This window comes from Heterocephalus glaber, unplaced genomic scaffold (genome assembly GCF_053883595.1).
Source record: "Heterocephalus glaber isolate CG9 unplaced genomic scaffold, H.glaber_assembly_v1.0 deba00001444, whole genome shotgun sequence".
NCBI lineage: Eukaryota > Metazoa > Chordata > Mammalia > Rodentia > Bathyergidae > Heterocephalus > Heterocephalus glaber.
In genome coordinates this window covers 28,617,497-28,635,798 of record NW_028258297.1, presented here as the reverse complement: position 1 = coordinate 28,635,798, position 18,302 = coordinate 28,617,497, and the positions used below count along the sequence as shown (strand labels likewise).

The following is an 18,302-nucleotide window of genomic DNA, read 5'->3' as shown; positions in this document are numbered from 1 at the left end:
GATCAGACAGGCCAGACCGGGAGAAGAAATTCCGTGGGCCTCTGTCCCACCCCCACCGTCAGGCTGTGCTACTGATGACACATCACCCTGGGAACTCAAGCCTGCAGGTGTCACCTGAAAGCCACAGATGACCCCTAGTTTCAAGCAGTTGGGCGGTGGTTAGAGGTCATCAGAGGGAACAGCCCAGGGAAGACCCTGGCCAAGCCTGACTCGACCCCACTTTCCACCTGGGTCTCCTCCTTGGCGGTGCTGTCAGTGCACAGACCCATGCGTGTCCTCACCCAAGACCCTTTACCCTGACAATCTGTATTATATTTTAAAGTATATGTGAATATATGGAAAATAATTTTTTTTCTTGGTTTTTGTTTGGTTTTTGTTTTGCTTTAGCCTCTATGTGCTACGATCACAGAAAGATTTTGTAAGGGTGGTTTAAGTTCTCCTGCAAGGTTTAATTTGTTATCGTGTGAATATTCCAAAGCAGGCTGCTTTGTGGTTTTGGCTAGCCCTGTGCTCTGTTGATAAGATTGATTTACTGCTTAAAATCACTTTACTTTATCCAATTTTTACTGAACTTTTTATGTAAAAAATAAAATGAATTAAAGGAAAAAAACCAAAAACACAAAGGGGAGGAATCCAACAACAAAAAAAGTCATGGAAATGATAATGCATATCAGCTATAACCATCAATATTAATGGACTCAATTCATCAACCAAAAGAAAGAGACTGGCAGAATGGGTCAAGAAGCAAGATCCAACAATATGCTGCATACAAGAAACACATTTAATTCAAAAAGAAACTCATAGACTGAAAGTTAAAGAGTGGAAAACAATACTCCAAGCAACAGGATCCCCCCCCCCAAAAAAAAAACAGGAGTAGCTAACCTCTTTGCACATCAAGTGGATTTCAAACCAACACTGATTATGAGAGGCAAGGAACGGCACTACATCCTTGTAAAGGGAACAATCCAACAGGAAGTGATCACAATCCTAAACATATATGCACCAAACACTAGTGCACCCAACTATATAAAACAAATACCAATGGACATGAAAAATCAAATGAGTACTAACATAATATTAGTGGGGGACCTCAATATCCACTATCACAAATAGATCAACTAGACAAAAAATAAGCAATGAAATACTAGAACTCAATCAAACTCTTGAACAAATGAACTCAACAGATCTTTACACAGTGTTTCACTCCACAAAATCAGAGTACACGTTCTTTTCAGCAGCACACGAGTCATTCTCAAAAATAGATAACATACTCACTCATAGAACATGTTTAAGTAAGTGCAAAAGAATTGAAGTTATCCACTGTATATTATCAGACCGTAGTGTGATGAAATTGGAGATCAATAGCAAAAGAAACTGCAAGAATTTCATAAACACATGGAAATTGAACAACACACTTCTGAATAACCAATGGGTCACAAAGGAAATTAAAGAAGAAATCAGACAGTTCTAACAATTAAATGACAATGACAATACAATATATCAGAATATATGGGACACAATGAAAGCAGTTTTACGAGGGAAATTCATAGGAGTGAATACTCATATTAGGAAAATAGAATGAGCACAATTAAACAACCTGTTGCTGCTGGGGATTTAGCTCAGTGGTTCTGCCAATTGTCTCACAAGCACAAGGTCCCAAGTTCGATCCCCGGTACCAAAAAACCAAAACAAAACAGAAAAAACCTTGATGCTGAACCTCAAGCTTCTAGAAAAAGATGAGCAGGACAAACCCAAAGGTCATACATGGGAGGAAATTATAAAGATCAGGGCAGAAATCAATGCAATGGAGACCAAGAAATCAATACAAAAAAAAACAATGAAACCAAGAGTTGGTTCTTTGAAAGAATAAACAAAATTGACAAACCCTTAGCCAACCTTATCAGAAAAAGGAAAGAAAAGGCCCAAATCCTCACAGTTAGAAATGAAAAGGGGGAAATTACAATGATCCCAGCAGAAATCCAGTGGATCATCAATACCTACTTTGAGAACCTATACGCCAATAAGATGGAACATAGAGAAGAAAAGGACAGATTCCTAGATACATATGAATTACCACAGATGAATGAAAATGACTTAAAAATTTTAAATGACCCAATATCAACCATTGAAATTGAAAATGAAATTAAAAACTTACCAACTAAGAAAAGCCTGGGTCCTGATGGCTTCACTGCTGAATTCTACAAGACATTTAGATAGGAACTACTGCCACTACTGTTTAAAATCTTCAATGAAATTGAAAGGGAAGCAATACTCCTGAATTCATTCCAGGAAGCAAATATCACCTTGAACCCCAAAGCAGAGAAAGACCCAACTGAAAAAGAGAACTATAGGCCAATCTCACTAATGAACACAGATGCAAAATTCCTTAATAAGATACTGGTAAATATAATGCAGAACATCATCAATAAGATCAAACAACCTGACCAAGTGGGATTCATCTCAGGGATGCAGGGATGGTTCAACATCTGCAAATCAATAAATGTAATACATCATATCAGTAGAGCCAAGGAAATAACCTTATGATCACCTCAATAGATGCAGAAAAAGCATTTGACATAATCCAACATGCATTCATGATAAAAAAAAGCCCTACAAAAATTGGAATAGACTATCTCTATCTCAATATGATAAAAGCCATCTATGAAAAGACAACAGCCAATATCAAACTAAATGGTCAAAAACTGAAATGCTTCACACTAAAATCAGGAATAAGAACAGGATGTCCACTATCACCACTCCTCTTCAATATAGCGTTGGAAACATGAGCCACAGCAATTAGACAAGAGAAAGAAATAAAAGGAATAAAGATAGGAAATGAAGAAATCAAATCATTATTTGCAGATAACATGATACTATATATAGAAGACCCCAAGAACTCCACCAAAAGTCTTCTACACTTAATAACCAAATTCAGTAAAGTAGCTGGATACAAGGTCAACACACAAAAATCAATAGCTTTCCTCTACATGAAAAACAGACTCACTGAGAGAGAAATAGGGCAAACAATTCCTTTCACAATAGCATCCAAAACCTGAAATACCTAGGAATCGAAAGAAGTCAAAGGCCTCTTCTCTGAAAATTATAGCACTCTGAAAAGAGAGATTGAAGATAACATCAGAAAATGGAAAGACAGACCTTGCTCCTGGGTAGGAAGAACCAACACAGTGAAAATGGCCATACTTCCAAAACTGCTATATAGATTCAAGGCAATCCCTATTGAAATTCCAGCAGCAAACTTCATGGACCTTGAGAAAATAATTCAAAAATTCATTTGGAACAAGAAGAGATCCAGAATAGCAAAAGCAATTCTAGGTAACAGAGATATGGTAGAGGGTTTTACAACCCCCAACTTGAAACTATACTAAAAAGCTACTGAGATCAAAATAGCATGGTACTGGCAAAGAAACAGACCTGAGGACCAGCGGAACAGCTTAGAAGATAGAAACAACTCCACACACACTCAGCCACCTCATCTTCCATAAAGGAGCCAAATACCCTCACTGGAGGAAAGATAGCCTCTTTAATAAATGATGCTGGAAAAATTGGGTTTCAACTTGCCAAAGATTAAAACTAGACCTATATCTCTCACCATGCACTAAACTAAAACCGAAATGGATTAAAGATCTAAATATTACCACAGAAATGCTGAACCAGCTGGAACAGAGATTAGGTAGCACTCTTGAAGACATTATTGTAGGAAAACGCTTTATGAACAAAACCTCAGTTGCCCATGAACTAGCACAAACAATCAACAAGTGGGATCTTTTCTTATTAAAAAGCTTCTGCACAGCAAGGGAAACCACTGGCAGTGTGAAGAGACAACCCACAATGTGGGAAAAAATCTTCATCTGCTTTTCCTCAAAGGTCTAATATGTAGAATATATAAAGAATTTTAAAAAATCAGACCTCCCAAATTTAAAGACCCAATCCAAAAATGGGCATCTGAAGTGAACAGACATTTCTCAGACAAAGAAGTAGAAATAGCAAATAAACATAATGAAAAAATGTTCAACGTCACTGGTCATTTGAGAGATGCAAATTAAAACAACCCTGAGATTCCACCTCACCCCAGAAAGAATGGCTGCTATTATGAAATCAACCAATAACAAATGCTGACGGGGCTGTGGGGAAAGAGGAACCCTGCTCCACTGCTGGTGGGAGTGTAGACTGGTGCAAGCAATGTAGAAATCAGTTTGGAGACACCTTAAAGAAGTAGGACTGGAAGTCCCATTTGAGCAGGTATTTCCCTGCTGGGTATCTTCCCAAAAGAATTAAAAGAATCATACCACAGTGATATATGTGCATCCATATTCATAATAGCAAAATTTGTAATAGCTAAAACTTGGAAGCAGCCCAATTGCCCATCAACTGGAAAGTGGATAAAGAAAATGTGGGGTTCCCCTGGGCAATTGCTCTGTGGTTTCCATAACTGTAGATCAGTTTCCCTTGGCCAGTATTGAATCCAGAGCCTTCACACTGAGCTACATCCCTGGCTCTTTTGTTTTGTTTTGGTTTGTTTTGTGTTTCAAGGCTAGGTCCCGGTCACTACATTGCACAGACTGGGCTGGAACTTTCAATCCTCCTGCTTTAGTCGCCCAGAATGCTCATCTTCTGGAGTAGCAGTTAAATAACAGTTTACATGGAACGTGGAAATCAATATATGGAAATATATTCAAGCTATTTAGAGACTGAAAGTGTGAAAAAAAGTTCTAAGGGATCACCTCTACTGTCCAAACCAGATGGGATCATCTATTGCCAGGTGTGTTCATTGAGGTGCTCACCCTCTCCTGTGTTCAGATGTCTCACAAAGGTAACAAGAATCTGGAAATGTGGGCAGAGGGAGGGAATTTAGTGGCCAAGGTCCAGGAGGCTGTGGAGGACTTAATTTAACCCTTGGAGCCATTATCAGTCTTGCAATTATGAATCCCTTTTTCAGTAAAGATTTTGTCAGGTGGTTGGATCTTCCCTACTCCTCTGGAACTGCCCTCGCCTTCCTGGGTCCCCACTTGGACTGTGGAGGCTTCCCACAGATGTCTCCAGTCCAGAGCCCCCCATGACCCCCAGGTGGACTGGGAAAGGGTGAGTCCAGGCCCAGTGGCCATGCTGAGACTCTCAGAAACCAGTGCCTTTGCTTGGCCTCAGGAAAACACCCAGCTGCAGGGGTTGGAATGTGACTCTAGGAATCCAATGAGAAGGGCTTGGGTGGGCGGGGCCCACGGGTCCACTGAGAATGGTGCCAGATGGCCAGCCCTGGCCAGAGTTCGGGTCACTCAGGGAGTCCTTCAATATGTTGCTCTCTAACACATCTGACTGTGTTAGCCCAAATAGAAAGTTAAAATGACCTACAGAGAAAAATATAGATGATATTTTTATAATTCTTTATTAAATAAAAATATAGTAATCTCCAGTGTTACTTAAAATAGAAAATTAAAATGACCTATAGGGAAAGATTAAGACAATTTTTGCATAGCTTTATTCATTACATAAAATATATAAGTTAATATAATTACACGGTGAGGTACCTGGGGCTTTTTTAAAAATGATTTTTGTCTTTATCATTCCCTACTTTGTGTGTGTGTGTGTGTGTGTGTGTGTGGTGCCATGGATCAAACTCAGGACCTTGCACTTGCAAGGCAGGCCCTGTGCCACTGAGCTGAATCCCCGGCCCCCTTGGCGCATCTTACAGCTAGAAAAATATGTTGAGGAGAACCAGAAACACTGTACAAGGGCTCTCTCCAGGCTGGCTCATCCATCAACGCATTGATTGAACACAGTGGCTTTGCTACCTTGTAGCCGCTTCGCGGGAATCACACTGAGCAGCTCAGCAGTGGAGACACGTGTGGAAAACACTCAACATGGTCACATTGAAGCGGTCATGTGGTGGAAAGTGTTGTGCTGACATCCACATAGGAAATCTTAGCTTAACATCAATATAGCTCAAAAGAACCCTAAATTATTATTGTAATGTATTATGCTACATTAATAAATTATGATAATAGTTAACTGATATGAGTAAAGGAAATTCTAATGATCATATTCCTACTAATATTTTTAAAAGAATTCTTTACAAAAGTTTGAAAGTATATTTAATAAAAAGAGAAAACATTTTAAGAGCATAATAAAAAAAAGAAAATGTGGGGTTTTTTATAAAATGGAGTACTACTCAGCCATAAAAAATGAGAAATTAGAGATATTTATAGCTAAATGGATGCATATCGAGGCAATAAGATCTTAAGTGAAATAAATAGGACACACATGTGTAAATACCATAGCTTAGCAAGACCCTGTTTTAAAATAAAAATTAAAAATCAAAAAGATTGCAAATGTAGCTCAGTCTGAAGGCCCTGGGTTAAATCTCTAGTACTGCTGCATACATACACACATACATACATACATACACTCATACATATACATATACACATACACATACATACATACATACATACATACATAATGTTATCTTGCTTTCTTCCCTTCTGCAGTGCAAAGACTCCAAAAATATGGCTCCTCGACCTGGGATTTCCCAGCCTTCCAAAATCTTTATGCTTTATAAATTACCCAATTGGTGGCACTCCATTACGACAACGGGAAGCTGACAACCAGGTGATGTTATGGCTTCATCTCTGCCATCTTTCACTTCCTCTTCTCGTTCCCTAATTGTTACCAAGGAAAAGGGAGCATGTTCTGGTGATGTTCACAGAAAACCACAGACTGATAGCCTGCTTAGATCAGAAGGTACCTGCTCTACCTTGTATCTGGGTGATCCCCAAAGCCTCATGAGGTCATCAGTGGGCTTTTGGAGGTGGATGGGTCTAAGGTGTGTGTTGCTGGGGTTGATTCATGGTGCAATGCTAGGATGAAGGCTGCCTCGCCCTGGGTGTGAGCGCTGCCCACCCTAAACTTGCACAGCCTGGTAAGATGTAAGGGACAGAAAGAGAGTTGCTGCTTGTTGCTAGTTTCTTGCTGCTGCTTGTCTTTTCCCCTTTCCTGCCTGTTCTGCGATGCACTTCAGCCATGCCACCCTGCCTTGGAGCCAGCTGATTAGGGACTGAAAACTCCATTTGGCTAAAACTGTGAGTCAAAATAAACCTTTACTCCTTTAACTTTGGGCATAATTATTTTGATTCAGCAATGAAAAAGTAACTAAGCATCATAATCTCCATCTTGGAAGATAAACTCTTCTCTCCCGATTGACACACTTGACTGCCAACATATTCTTACAATCTGTTGGACAAATATGGTATTCCTGATATGAATAAGTACACTGAGAGAGAAAATGTCAGAAATTCTAGGAAAGAGCATAAAATCTTTTGTGGCGACAATATATTCTTTCTTGGTTGTCCCAGTTAGGTGTTACTCTGCTGAATAAGACCAACTCCAAGGCTGAGAAGTCAAGAGAAATAGGCCCTTCCACTTGTACATGTGAATGTGGTTCCACTGCAGCCAGACGCTCTTCTTGAGTAGCTATGCGGTACTGTGCCCTCTTGGTCATTCATTCTAGTATTTTAAGTTTGGTGAAGCTATGGAAGCTATCTTTGTCCCTTGTACAGATGGGATGAAGCTTACCCAATCCCCATCCAGATCTTCACTGCTCCCATTGTGTCAGCATTTGTGACCTCATCACTGTGGTCACCTAGGGGATGAGAAGTAGCTGGGGTAGAGAATTTCATGCTCTCTTCCATCCCAATGGCGGAGATTGAACCAGGGACCAATTTATACCCAAATGATTCTCCTTGGTCCTTTGTCCTAATTGTGATAATACATGTATTATTTCTTTGTCAGTTATACTCTCTTTTGGCCTTTGTGATAGAACTCTGCATTGAAAATCGTAAGTACCATAGGGGCCTTGGAGCACAGGATAACTCTAGTGACAGATGTCTGTATGGAGGGAGAGGGAGGATGTCTATTATACTGTGGGAAACAAGAAAACAGTGTCTGCTCTTCTCTGATCTCTGAGATCCAGTGTCTGGAGGCTGAGAGGTTTTAGAAATCACAATCTTGAATATGCAAGCAGACATAGAATGGGACTGGATTGGGAAGTTTTTTGTTGGTTTACTTGTAAGCCTGAGGAAGCAACTTGCTGACTGAGAGTAACAGGACATTATAGAGAGATGAGGAACCCTGTGTAATCTGAGGATATGTGAACAAGTTTCCGGACAATGGACTCTGACCAAAGGTGCTTTGTTTTAGTCTTGCTCTGATTCAGGCATGCTCCACATAATACAACTTTTGAGGACAAAGATGGCAATGAGATAAAGATGGACCATCTGGAAGAGCCAAGTAAGCAAATTTTGCTGCTTACCTCTGGATTCTTTTGGCCATAGCTGGCCATTCTAGTCATTTCCACAGACTCTGCTGGGTAACTGGGCATTCCAGGTTCCACGCAAGACCCAATGAATTCAGCAGGCTCTTCCTGTTCTGCACGACTCTCCTTTCCCTATGCTTAGCTTTAGGGCTGTGACCTTTATTTCTAAAGAAATTTGCTTTTAAGCAAAGGTTTGGTTCTGAGCCCTCATTAACTCTTGTTGGTTGAAATGTTTCTCTTTTGTCATCTATACATGGGATTTATTTTAATCAAAATTCCCTCCTAAGTGAGTCAGTGACTAAGCCAGAATTGTGTATGTTAGAAAGTGGAAGAAAATAAGGCTGTTCTCCAGAAAATGTCTATAAATTTACCTTTGTGATAGAGAAGAGGGAAGAAGGACTTTGTGAAGATGAGGTCATCATGCAAGGATATTGAAAATCTATTTTTCCTGGCTGACATTTTGAATACTTCTTGCCTATAACTCTTGCAGATAACAGGAACTTTTTTTTTTTTTCTTTGCGGCTCAGGGCCTTCAACATGGAAATAACATTCTTCATCACTGAGATACATCCCTGGCCTGCGATCACAATCCCCACAGGCTATGTGTTATGGAACTTGCCCCTTTGTCAAAAGTTAGCTGTGCTCACTTTTCCCTGTTTGAGGACTCTTGTGACATCACAGGAAGGGAACACCTGTATTCTGGGGCTCTCTGGCCTCCCATGACTTTTTCTTCATGAGCATGTCCTGTAGACACTCATCCCAGGTTTCCCTCATGTAAAATGAACATGCCTTATCTCCAAAAGTCTATTGTGCTGCATTGAGGTATTAAAAATAAGTGAGTTGAGGCCAAGAATTTAATTCAGTCGTTCCGCCACCTGCCTTGCAAGTGCGAGGTCCCGAGTTTGATTCCCGGTACCAAAAAAAAAGTGATTATCTGAATACATATTTAGACTTGGGAAAAATTTTTTGTTTTTAAACTTCAGGGAAGAATGATATTCTATAGTTGAATTTGTCGCATTCCCAAACACAACTAAATTAGGCGATAGCTTTAGGTGAACACATTCAGAATGTTTAGTCCCAAACTGTCATTTCTGTAAATGATAAAAGGAGGTATGATAAAAAATATGGTGGAAACTTACTTTTTATTAGAGATAAGGTCTTGCTATGTAGTTCAAGCTGACCTTGAACTCACTATATAGCCCAGACTGGCCTCAAACGCAAGGTGATCCTCCTGCCTCAGCCTCCTGAGTGCTGGGATTACAGGCATGTGCCATCACACCCAGCACTTACTTTTTAAAAAAGTTACAATAAAAGATACATTGTCATTAATCACTCTCAAAATACCCCCCCACACACACACTTTGAACACACTTATTCTTTCCATTTTCTGAAGCAGTTCTGGAAGTCCTGCTTCATGTCTCTGTTTGAGCTGTCTGGCTGACTTGATGTTCTGAATCAATTCAGAAGATTTACAAAATGGAATTTTAATGTTGAAGGAAAGTTCCATGTGCCGTGGTGCCAGATCCTGCACACCCTAATATTGTACAAGCCTGCTTTTCTATTTGATAGCACAGTAGCAGCATTCATATATTTTTTATCACACCTCATAAAGACACAAAAAATTTTTAAAACTGCTTCCAAAATTGGCAATGATGAGAGATAAGCATATTGGGAAAAAGGGAAGGCATTTTGAGGAAGTTTAATGGCAGTGAGTCTTTTCTGTAATAGTTGTTTAAACATTCACCATATATTTTGATCATGTTGCACATATTATGAGAATACATAATTTAATGCAGTTGGCTAATTTAAGTAAATTGCCTCAAAACTTACACGAGTTCACTGTAATTCTCAGATATTTGTACAAATGCCTCTACTATGTAATCCATAATTGAATTCCACCCTCTGTTAATGTTCTTGAGACCCATCTTTGCCCTTAGATACCAAAGCCAGAAAATTAAGGGTTAAAAAGAGGTCAAGAGGTAGGATTTTATCTGAAACTTCCTATTCCAGCAATTTGTGAATGGGCATTTAACCCATGGAAAGGTAAGGAGACATCAATTTATTATTATTATTTGTGTGTGTGTGTGTGTGTGTGTGTGTGTGTGTGTGTGATACTGGGGATTGAACCTGGGTCCTTGCGCTTGCGAGGCAGGCAGTGGAACCACTGAGCTAAATCCCCGGCCCCAAGGAGATGTCAATTTATGACCTAGGGCTTCTTGTACCTGAGCAAGGAATGGAAAGATGAGTACAGCTGTTCTTTCTAGGAGTTCAGAACATGACGGGGCTCTTACCTCTTTGATGCAGTTTTCCCTTTGCAAGGCATTTCTCGGGATTCTCTGTGTCCTCGCAGATGCTGGGAAATCCTGGGGCGCTGGATGTTATGTCCCCTCCTACACTATTCTCAGTGCTGATGCTGCACACAGCTTGTGCTACGAAGAGCACATTCCCCAAATTTGAGTGTTAATTTTCTCGACTATCGACTGGTTTTTTACTAATTATGTGAACCAAAATATAGGGAGTTGGGTGAGCTACTAAAATATGGGCATTCTGGTGAGATTTTCCTCTTATGCTCACCATTACCTCTAACACAATAGATTGATTTTTGTTATAGATAAATAGCACTTTGGGCTAGAGGGGGAGAGCATAATTACATATTTTCTTATCAACTAATAGAGCTAAAAGCACTGGTGCTTATATAGACAACATTAGCTATAATATTTTTAATTAGCTAATGCAAAAAAATTATTGTTTTCTCTTTGCTGTGGAAGTAAGATGAAAGTTGTAAGCTCTTTGATGTCTACTGACTTCTAGATTTTAGAGAACAGCAACTACTTAGGGACAATTTATAAACATTGGCATTGTCTGCAGAGAAATCTGGAGAATCAGAGCAAAATTACAAAGAAGGATTTGGTCTTTTATTGGGGGATAGATAACCTGGAAGTATTTTCTTTCATCCCATTTGTTCTGTATTCATCTTATAAAATAATAATTTTCTGGGACAAGTATTTGGCAGACTATGGGTCAAAGGTCGTGTTGTCCTATGCTAAGAGGAGTTCTCTAAGTGTCTGAAGGTACAAAGACATGTTGAGTCTTTTGCACATTTCTACTCTCTAAGATCAGTATCTTCCTTCTTCCGGCTCATATATGTAACCAAGAGACTTTCTTCTTGTTTCAGTGTGTCCTATGGAGTCATTAAGCACAGAAGTTCTGAGGAGAAAGGAAGATGAGACTGGAAAAGAACCCTCGATACTCGTGAGAATAATAAGAGCGTTCCGGGATTCCAAGGCTGAGATCTGCGCTCCTGGGCCATCAGTTTGAGAATAACCACTCCTGTAATGAGTCACCTGTGGCAGTGGGTCACAATCAGGAGTGAGATTCTGAGTTCTCCCATTATCTATGCTTACGGGGGGAAAAGAATGTAATAAATATTTTGAAACTCTCAAAAAAGTTCTATTTTACAAGGAAATTTCTGTAAAATTTCTGGCTTCTTCCACTGTTTTATTCAATCCAAATCTCAATCCAGGTGAAACCGCAGGTGAGTGAGTGACAGGCTGTCTTCTGATGCTAGACCAACTCGCAGAGTCATTCCTGCAGGTAAAGATCAGGATCACTCTATAGCTAAGCAGCATTAGAATCCAAAACTGCAGCTTTCTTCTCTCTGATCAGGATGACCTCATAGCACCATCACTTAAACATTTAAAATGTTCTGTCTAGGTTATATTGTTTTCTTATATGACTGCTATAATTCTTGCAGTAGAATATGGTGCCATGGGGATGGATGGGGGAGGAATTGCTATAGATTTTCTTTTCCTCTTCAAATTGTGATGGCTCCTATGTTACTCAGCTTCCCATCACTGTGTCAAATGCATAACACTTAGAAAAGGATTATTTTAGTTCCCAGTTTTGGACCAGTGCATGTCTAATTGGCCCTGTTTCTTTTCGCCTATGGCAAGCCTGCACACCATGGCACAATTGCATGGCAGAGCAAGAACATTTACCTCATAGCCAAGGAGTAAAAGAGAGAGAAGGAGCGGGTGGATGCCCTTCAAGGGCAAGACCCCAATTATTTGAAAACCGCTCACTAGGCCCTACCTCTTAAAGTTTCGCCTGCCTCCCAATAGTGCCAAGCTGGGGATCAAGCCCCTGGGGCATAAGTATACAAACCATATCACCCTCCAAAATCTTATTTCTTGACTATCCAGTGAAATGAAGTTTTACCTCTCCTCTGTCAGCACAGATGTTCTTTTCATGCAATTTCCAACATATAATTCACTGTCATGTTTACATATCATATATATGTTTGCCTCTGCTTTTCCTCTCTTTTCATCTTTTAACTATATGCAATAACTGTGTTATCATAGATTATTAGGTCATCCAAGTGGAAATCTCTAGCAGATGTATTAGAGGTATAATAGGGACTGGAGGAGGGACCAAGGGAAAGGAGAGAGAGAGACAGACAGATGGACAGACAGAGACAGAGAGACAAACAGAAAGAGAGACAGAGACAAGAGAGAGATCCCATAGAATAGTTTTGTGAGGTGAAAGGAACTTTTTGTAGTAGAAATATAAAACTTCTGGTCCTCTCAGAAAAGTTCTATGAGAGGTTTCTACATAAAATAGGAAGTTAAAATAGTTTGGAAAAGTCTCTTCATTCTGATAATAATAACAATTTGTGATAAGGAACCACAAAATCCAAATTCACTCTAAGATATGTAAAGTGGACGTGGGCTATTAGTCTCTTGTGTCTACATCTGTTTGTTTGGGGTGTGTGCCATTTTCTACATTCGTATGCTATCTTTTTCTCTTCATGTGCCTGAGTTTTCTGGAGGCATTTCTTCTTATTCACCTTACATTTTATTTTACATTGCCTTCCATTTCCATGTTTTTAATTAATAGTTATTGATTTTTTTGAAAAATCTTAAATAATTTTTCCTATTCTCTTTATTTGGAGGCTTATGTTTGTCTATCTATTACTTTGTCTCCTAGGGGTAATTCTTATTGAGTAATTTCTTTTATACTCTTTAGTCTATACGATCAACGAATTTCTTACCAATATTTTTCATTCTTTGTATTTCTCCACTTTAAAAGGAGAAAATGAAAGTCTGAGGCACTCTTGCCCCACTCCCCAAAATGAAATTTTAGAGTAATGTGATTCTCCTGAATTCAAGGATACCAGAGGCTTTAAAATCAGACATCAAACTAACAGCTCTTTAGGTATTTACAGCAGGAAGTGGTTTACTACAGAAAATTAATACACCTGCATCTTTGTGAGCAAGTTCCAAAACCCCCAGGAAGCCACTGTGAGAGATCAGAAAGAGCCCTAACTAGAAACCAAATTTACTAGCAACACAGTCATAGCAATTCTAGCTCCAGAAAGTACATTTCTGTCATTTAAGTCATCCATTCTACGGCACTTTGTTGCCAATTCAAGGAGATTAATACAGATTTTGATACTGAGAAGTGGGGTGCCGTTTTATCAAAGCCTAAAAATTTGGAAATGGCCTTGAAAGTAATGAGTAGATGCTAGAACAGTTTTGAGATAATATGCTATAAAAAAGGGGATTGCCTTAAAGAGGCTATGGGCAGAGAAAGAGGATGCTAAAGGCAACTCTGGTAAAATCTCAGATGGAAACAGGGAACATATTATTGGAGAGGTATTACTTTAAAAATTCATTAAAAATGAAAACACACTTGGCACAATTGTGTCCTCATGTTTTGGGGAAGGTGGAACTTTTGAACAATAGCCTTGGCCATTTAGATGAAACTGTAAGCAAAAGAACAACCAGGCTTCTTCCTATTGCTTCTGGTGGAATGTGATAGGAGGAGGAGAAATTAAAGAAATCATTAAGTAAAAAGAAAGAAGGTCATGAAGATTTGGAAAAGTCTCAGCCTATGCAAAACTCAAAAAACTCAGAAAGACTATTGTGTTGAGAATATCAAGAGTGTGGGGGGAAAGCCCCTTCATGGAGAGATTATCCATGACTTTAAATGGTCACCTCTGCAAAAGCCAGTACTAGAGATTGAATTTCACCAGCAGAGGCACTATCATCTTGGACCAAAGGGAAGAGAGATGGGACAACATTTTTAAAAAAGATTATTTGACTTTTTGGATCTTTATATTGGAAAAATAAAGATATTTGACTATGAACATCCCTTATTCTTCAAGAAAAGATAAGACTGATCCCAATATGATTCAGAGTTCATGAAGGTATAACAGAAAGATGTTTCTCTTAATTTCAGGGGATGGGAGGAGTTACTCAGCTTCAATATTCCAGACTTCTCCAGCCCAGCACCTGTGGGGCAGGGAGACCAGGAATGCTGAAGGGATGAAGCTACTACCTAGGGCTCTGAGAGCAAAGCTGCCATCCCAGTGACTACACAAGGAGGATTATCATCAAGCCTTAAGACCTGGTAGAATGTGCCTTGCAAGGTTTTGAACTTGGTTAGGACCCATCACTCTTTCCTTCTTTCTTATTTCTTCCTTTGGGAATAGTGATGTATATTCTATGCCTGTCCTACCCTTGTATTACAGAAGCATAAAACTTGTCTGCTTTGACAGGTTCACAGCTGGAGAATTATTTTTCCTCAGGATGAATTGTACTTTGACTCACCTCTATCTAAGGTGAAACTCTGGACTTTAAAACTGGTGCTGGGATGAGACTTTTTAGGGTTGTTGTCAAAGGGTGAATGAATTTTACATGAGAGAAGAACAGGAGTCTTGGGGAGCTAGATGCAGTAATGGTACAGGCTGAACTGTGTCCCTTCCAAATTTATGAGCTGAAGCCATCACCCGCCATGTAGCTGTATTTGGGGATAGGTTCTTCACAGAGGGGATTAGAGTTAAATGAAGTTATGAGAACCAGACCTTAACACATGCATTGGTGCTTTTATAAGAAGATATGCTAGGGATCTCTCTCCACATGTGCTCAGAGGAAAGGTGACATGAGAAAACAGAGAGAAAGCAGTTGTCTACAACCCAGGTAGAGACACCTCCATAGAAATCTGATTTTTTCAGCACTTTGCTCATGTACTAAGTATCTTAAGAGAAACATATTTATGTTATAGTTCTGGATGACAGAAATGTGAGGTAGTGTCTCAGTGGGTTCATTCCCTCTTTCTGCTGGTCGCTGACTGTGCCAGACATCCTGGGCCACCTCACCCCATCCTGGGCTTCTGTTCCCCCCAGCATTCCTCCCTGTGTCTTTGTACTCACATGTTCTTCTCACGAGGAAAAATCATCTTAATCCCATCAAAATTTATTGTAACTTGATTACATCTGCAAAAATTCTGTTTCCAAATGAGGTCACAATAACAGGTACCAGAGGATAGGTCTTAAACATGCCATTTTTGAGGGGGAAGAAACACAGTTAGTAATATAATTTTTTAAATTTTGAAAATGTGCCATGGTGATGAATGGTGATGAAATCAGAAAAAGTTGAAAATAGTCAAGCAGTAAATGAAAAATCTTTATTATTTTTGCAACTTATTTGCAAATCCTAAATTATCCCAATATAAAAAATTTGTTAAAGAGAGAAATGAAAATGTACTTTTGTGAAAGGATGCCTGTAAGAATTTTAAGGAAATATGCTTAAAACAGGAAAATTAGAAAGCTTCCCTACATCTGTAACACAAACATACTCTGTGTAATTATTGTAAGTCTCCAAAATACATATAATAAAGGTTTTTAATTATATAATTTCTCATTAGACATCTTTGCATGAAGCCTTTATCTTTCAGTGTGATCACAGTAAATCAAATTATGGTAGTAGGTGAGAGATTCCCTTTTACTTTCCATCTATGTGGCCTCATGATAAATGATGCAGCAGAAATTCAGTGTAAACTCTCACGATGAAGAGGAAGCAAGAAATTGTAAGTTCAAATATATACAAATATTTTCTTTTTAGTTTTATAACTTTTATTCTTAACTGAGAGACCCCGAGAGAAAATAAGAGCATAAGTGAAAATAGGGTTGCAGATGTCAGGGATATGTACAGGCTATTTAGGTCTGCCTGTCAGGGGACACTAGGGCCCTCTCAACAAGAGACAAGTCTGCGAAGCATGTGGATAGCAGGAGGATAAGGCATTTGTTTCCAGTCTGAGAGACCAAGAGTGGTTACAGAAGAGCACGTAGAGCTACAAAGATCTAGAACCCCCCTTGGCCAGGCAGGAAAGTTCCTATTTATGAACCTGTTGGGACCAATGCTACATAATTCTAGGGAAAAATCATTTGGTTAGCCTAGTTCTCTTGCCTACAGCCCAGCTACAGAATAACTCCAGTTTGGCCTCAGGTCACAACTGAGACGTCAGTGATCCAGTGATGCTGTGATTCTCCAGGACAAGAAACAGCCTGGGAGAACAAACATCTGCTCAATTCCTCGTTGTTCTTGGACTGTTAACATCTTGTTTGCCGGAGATGTACTGAACTCTCTGCAAGCCTTCCGTTACACCTTGTTTATCCCAATGTGAACTATTGAACTCTGTGCAAGTCATTTGTTACATTTGTTTCTCCCGATGTACTGAATTCTCTGCAAGTCATTTGTTACGAGGTACTGAGTAAAAGGTGTGGTAAACTGGGGGCTTTTGTTTTTGCTGCCCAGAGCAGCACTGATCAGACCCAAAGCTCAGCTTCTTCTCCGTCTCATTTTTCTACTTTTCTTGTAATTCGCTGTGTGCTGCCGTGGCTCGCAGGAGAACAGGACTCACTGCAGAGGTTCTGGTAATGTCCCCTTCCCCTGTCCCCTACATGAACCAAGCTGGAGAAGTGAAAAAGTCAATAGCAGCACCACCAGGTGATACAGTCATATAGTAACTTACGGTAAGACAACGTCTGTATCTCTGACTCACTCAACACCCAATAAATGCATTTGTCTGGAGTAACAATGTAGATATTGTACATGCATGGAAGTCTGGAGTGAATGTGCTAACGTGGCAACTTTATGTACTAAGCCACTCAGTGAGAGCTCACTGTGGCTACAGCATGTTAAAATGATCACCCAGTGTTTGAAGATTCGTATTTTCAAGAGAATCAGAAATTTAGATATCAGTAATAGTTCAGTTAACAGTTCAAAGAAAAAAAGCCACATTTAGAATGACAAAAGGAAACTACTTAAGAGGCAATTAATTAAAATATTAGAAATGGTATAAAACAATGTGAAACAGAGAGAGCACTGTACACACTTCTTGAGAATGTTGATGAGCCCAGTCATCATGGAATAATTTATGGATGTTGTTCAGAAAAACAGAAACAAAATTACCATAGATATCACAGTGTTACTTCTAGATATATATTCAAAGAAACTAAAATCAATATGTCCATGGAGAAATCTACACAGCCACGTTCATAGCAGCACTGTGCACAATACCTATGATATGAAATCAAGCAAGATGTTTTCATCAGATAAACATAATGTGTATGAAAATACAGTGTAACACTCTTCAGTCTTTAAAAAAAAAGAAACCTTATCATTTGCAACAATGTTTAAATGAAAGACACATAGCAGAAGATCTCATTTATATATGGAAAGTAAAATTGGTGAACTCATAGGCTAGAGTAGCATGGTGGTTATTAGGGATTAGAGGGGATGTCAGGGAAATGTTAGATATACAAAATATCAGTCACATAAGAGGAATACATTCAAGAGATCTATTATACCACATGGTGACTCTAGGTAAAAATAATCTATTTTATCCTTCAAAATTACTAAAAGAAGTTGCTTTAAGTGTTCTCAATAAAAAAACATGATAACTATGGGAAATCATTTTTGCTAATTAGCTTTATCTATTCTTCAATGTATACATATTTCAAAATATCATATTTACATGACAAATATCTATGTTTACCTGCCACTGAAAAACATGAATCAATTTTAAAAATCAATTCCATAGAACACTGATATTCAACAAAAATCTAAGCTTAGTTTTCAGCTACTTTAAAGTTATCTTTTAAGTACATTAATATTTAACGTGGATAAGTTAA

General features: G+C 39.0%; 1 long non-coding RNA gene across 1 annotated transcript; it reads left to right on the top strand.

The window, feature by feature from the left end:
* The first annotated feature begins 7,295 nt into the window (after positions 1–7,295).
* On the top strand, positions 7,296–11,827 carry LOC110346624 (uncharacterized). Its single transcript, XR_002390783.2, has 3 exons — positions 7,296–7,849; positions 8,212–8,301; positions 11,502–11,827. It is a non-coding gene; the product is annotated as an uncharacterized LOC110346624 (long non-coding RNA).
* Positions 11,828–18,302: the final 6,475 nt, after the last annotated feature.